The following is a 4,861-nucleotide window of genomic DNA, read 5'->3' on the forward strand; positions in this document are numbered from 1 at the left end:
GATGCTGGAAATATGATATAGTCCTGTCTGTTTGGCCAGACACTGGGTTGCCATTATGCAGAGGTAAAACATTTTAAACATCAAATTCAGCAAAACCTTTCCTGATGGATCTAACTCTCTCTTTGTTGTAAAAACTGACAGCAGTGCTTTTGCCAAGAAATGTCCTTACTCCTATAACTTTCTGACCTTGTTTGGCAGACATTTGCACTGTTATGAATCCTTTCCAAAACCCACGACTTCTTAGGCCAGTTAGGCTATGAACTCCTTTAGAGCAGAGGTTGTACACATATCAGTTACCCGACAAATACACGTTCACTTCATGAAAATCATTTTTGATACTGAATAATTTCCCTGTAGAATCAAATTTTTTACATTTGGCCAGGCACAGTGGCTCACACCTGTAATCCTACCACTTTGGAAGGCCGAGGCAGGTGGATCGCTTGACCTCTGGAGTTCAAGACCAGCCTGGGAAACCCAGTCTCTGCAAGAAATACAAAAATTAGCCAAGTGTGGTTGCTCATGTCTTCAATCACAACAATTTAAGAGGCTGAGGCAGGAGGATCACTTGAGCCCAGGAGATGGAGGTTGCAGTTTGCAGTGAGCCGAGATTGCAACACTGCACTCCAGCCTGGGTTAGAGGGTGAGACACTGTCCCAAAAAAAAAAAAAAACATTTACACTTGGGCAAATCAACCATATGATTTTAAGCATTAAGTGTTAATTTAATTAACATTTTCCTATCATCTTTTCCCCCAGGATCTAAATCTGGACTGTGAATCCATGTGTGTAGAGGGTGATAATATTTGGTGTAACTTGAAATTCAGCTCCTTGAGTCTCAGGTTCCTGCAAACCGAGGGAAATAAGAAATGTTTGCCAAGGACACACAAGCTTTATGGACTTATTTCCAAATTCTGTTCTCTCTCTCTCTCTTTTCTTTCTCTTGTAGTCCCTGGATCATAATCAGATTTTTCTAAATTCAGACTGTATCTTCTGGGCTGTGAAGAAAAACTAGGAGACTCTGAGGAAGGTTGTTGACCTCTGCCTATTGTTCCTTAAGGTTCTCAGGGTTCTTGTTTAGACACAAGTCTTGTTAAGCACTTTCTAAAGCTAGACAGCTCTGTAAGTTTGGAGAAGGAAAAGGAAAAGCTATAGGAATGAAATCAGCTGTCAGACTAATGATCACAGTGCAGAATGAACACAGGGCCAGTTATGGGGAAGGCGCATGGCGCAGGCAGAATTATAAGTAAACAGGTTTTCTCCCTTTCTGGGCTGCAGGATCTCATGCCAACATCCTGGCCTTGGCTGCCCTCCAGGCTTGTTTGACCTTGGAGCTCTACCTGCAAGGCGAAGGAGGAGCCACATCTTTCCCTAAGCAATGCCTGGCACTTTGCCAGAAGGCCTGGTGCCCCATTGGCATCAGGTGGCTGTGATGCACTTCTTCGTGTGCTCCAGTCCCAGTCACAGCTGGCCTGGCCCCAGAAAGAGGCCTGTGGAACTCCAGGCCCTGAGGGAGGTTCCTTGAGGGAAACCACTGGAGGTGGATATGGAAGTGGGGAGATCTTTTCTGGAATAGCTCTGATGAGGGGTGTAACTGCTCCACCACTGTATCACCTAATTACAGGCTCAAATCTCTGGCTCACACCACTCTCAAAAGGGCTAGCACATCTACCAAGCTGACACAATGGGCAGATTCAGCTGTACCAAAATCTCTCTCCACCAGGTCGGTCTGTCTCCTGGTCTAAAATTTGCACTACCATACGCTTTCCAGTAGGTCCAGAAAACCCCTGTGAAAATGAACAAGTGCCAACTTAGGGTGTAAGATTCCAGCTCTGGCTTAACGGACCTATAAGACTGTCCAGTTTGTTGGATGCCACCTAGAAGAAATCAGGGCTTCGAGAGATAGAGCCAGACTCTGCAGAGGTAAGTCTAATAGCAGAGGTGAGTTAGGAAACCCCGAGGCACTAGTGCTCCATAGGCTTTGGGTGGGAAAAGCAAGGCAGAGACAGGTAGGGCTCACAACCCTAAGCAGCAGGTCCTGGGGCTTTGACTGAACTGGGGTTTGTGTCCCATTTAAAGAGGCAGTCACTGACCACTCTCAGCCCATTCCTGTCGCATGGAATTGTGGGCCCCACTTGCCAGACTTTTGTTTTGTTTTGTTTTTTAAGAGAAGGTGGAAATCAATTTCTTTTCTTTAGATGTTGGCAACTAACTTAATTATTTTGAAACCCTGTGTGGGCCTGAACAGTACAAGCTAAAGGAAATATCTGTGGGCTCCATTTGGCTTCTAGGGAATAGTGAAGGAGGATTCTGCCCAAGGCCGTATCTGCTTTCAGGAGCAGCTGAACCACCACTCTTTCCAGCTCTAATGCATAACAAAACTATCTAACCAGCAGGAGGCTCTCCTTAAAAATCAATCAAACTCTTTCAAGGCAAGAGCCAAGTACAATATTGTCAACCTCTTTACACCTCAGACCCTGAAAACACTTTAATTCATTCTTTTTTTTTTTTTTTTTTTTTGAGATGGAGTCTTGCTCTGTCTTGCCCAGGCTGGAATGCAGTAGTGCAATCTCAGGTCACTGCAGCCTCCACCTCCCAGGTTTAAGAGACTGCCTTGTCTCAGCCTCCCAAGTAGCTGGGACTACAGGTGTGTGCCACCACGGCCGGCTAATTATGTATTTTTAGTAGAGACAGGCTTTCACCATATTGGCCATGCTGGTCTTGAAATCCTGACCTCAGGTGATCCACTCACCTTGGCCTCCCAAAGTGCTGGGATTACAGGCGTGAGCCACCATGCCTGGCTAATTCATTCTTTCCTCTTTTTCCTCTTCCAGATCAAAAAAAGGAAATGCAAAGCTTCCCTAGGAAAGTTTCTTTGGAGAGGCAGCACTTAACTTTCTAGGAGAGACCTTTGCCTCCGAATCATTAGTCAGGAATGTTCCAGGTGGATCCCTGAGCCAGTAATGTTTTAAATTTAGACAATTGCCTTAAATGACTTTGGACAAGGTACTTAGCCTATCTGATTCCCTTCTTTTGCTCATTAAGAAAAACTGCTGTCGTGGGGGAAAAAAGCACAAAACCAAAAGTGTCTGCTCATTCAGCTTCCCTTTTGTTTGTTTGTTGTTGTTGTTGTTGTTGTTGTTTTTGAGATGGAACCTCGCTTTTTTGCCCCAACTGGAGTGCAGTGGCGCAATCTTGGCTCACTGCAACCTCCACTTCCCAGGGTTCAAGCAATTCCCCCTGTCTCAGCCTCCTGAGTAGCTGGGATTACAGGCACCCGCCACCACGCCTGGCTAATTTTTGTATTTTTAGTAGAGACGGGATTTCACCATGTTGGCCAGGCTAGTCTCGAACTGCTGATCTCAAGTGATCCTCCCGTCTCAGCCTCCCAAATTGCTGGGATTACAGGCATGAGTCACTGCGCGGCCCGGCAGTCACCATCTTGCCATCTTATGCCTTAGTTTCTTCCCCATAAAATTGGTGGGATAGACCTAAGCCTTTGGACCAAGGATCTCTAACAGCCTTCTACCTAGAGCACTGCCCTCGGCAGAACTCAGGAATGCCCTCTGGCAAAAGTGTGAAGTGGAAGATATTAAAATTCTTTGAACTCCATTCCACCTCTGGTGACCTGATGCCCTCCAGCTGAACTGTAGATGCCCCCAAGACACTTATTTGGGTAAAAAGTTTGGTTATTTTACTAAGTGACAGCAAGGTGTGTGTATAATACACATGAAAAGATGCAGAATATAAATGAATGTCACTTGTACCAAAAACTACATAATCAATTTGCACACTTTTTTTCCCCCCTTAAAGGTTCAGCATGTACTAGCCAACTGATTAGAAGGATCCCATCCAGGACTCTCATGCTGAATGCCAGTAAGTGTTTGGAGCTATCTGCTCATCCTGACTTGGAAGCAAGTTTATTTATTCAGCATAAAAGGAAGTATTCGAACTCACTCACGGAGTGATTCTCTACAAGATTTAAAAGCAGCAAGACTGGACAGACAACTTTTAGAACAATAAGGCATATTTCTCCATTGTGAATACCACCTTGGTATCTTAACTAGAGAATTATAGCTATACCAGAGCTCAACAGTAAAAACACCATAAATTTTTTTATTAAGATAGGTAATATTTTATATTATAAAAATGAGTCTTTTTTCTTCTCAAATTTCCTTCTGTTACCTTCTTCATTCAGCTATTTCATTTTGAATCACTTTTTTTGTGTGTGAAACTAAACATGTAAACAATGTTTTTATGAATATTCACCACAATATTGCCTAGGTGAATAGAATAACTTTCTCCATCCCACTCCTATTATTTTGCTTAGGTTACATAGACACAGCTGGCCTTTTGGATTTACAGATTTGCATAAAAATTAGAGCAAGAGTAAAATGGAACCATAAGCTGCTATAGGGCACATCCCGTGGTTAATCTTCCTTTCTAATCCTACTCAACACTTAGCATAGTATCCTACATAAAGGAGGTATCCAATAAATTGTCCAATGTGTAGAAGAACTGAACAACAGAAAAAGTCCAGCGACTGCTTAAATACAGGATGCATGAGAATTAGAGTCAAACAGTAGGAAGGCTAAAAGGCTGCCTGCACACTGAACCCCCAGCCAGTCCAGAATCGGCTCTGGGCAGAGGATACAGCAAGTCCTTCCACGCTTCACTCAAGTTTCATTGGTTGTATTGGAGCTGCTTTTTGCACATGCTCATTTTAAATCACAATTTCACCACTGCTGCCAACTCATCTTTTCTCCATAAGTAAGCATTTAGCTCTCCCGCTTCCATGCTAAAAAGCTGAATGATCCTCTCCAACCCCCTTGTGGCTGCTTCTCTTCTCTCAACAGGTAATCATT

The 4,861-nt window shown here is 43.8% G+C and overlaps 1 pseudogene across 1 annotated transcript in view; it reads left to right on the forward strand.

The window, feature by feature from the left end:
• LOC112626291 overlaps positions 1 to 3,615 on the forward strand; it is an 11,932-nt pseudogene extending 8,317 nt beyond the window's left edge. Inside the window, exon 3 of the transcript XR_003119857.1 lies at positions 3,605 to 3,615. The product of XR_003119857.1 is annotated as a U1 small nuclear ribonucleoprotein C pseudogene, transcript variant X2 (transcript). The remainder of the gene's footprint in view (positions 1 to 3,604) is intronic.
• Positions 3,616 to 4,861: the final 1,246 nt, after the last annotated feature.

This window comes from Theropithecus gelada, chromosome 6 (assembly GCF_003255815.1).
Source record: "Theropithecus gelada isolate Dixy chromosome 6, Tgel_1.0, whole genome shotgun sequence".
Taxonomy (NCBI): Eukaryota; Metazoa; Chordata; class Mammalia; order Primates; family Cercopithecidae; genus Theropithecus; species Theropithecus gelada.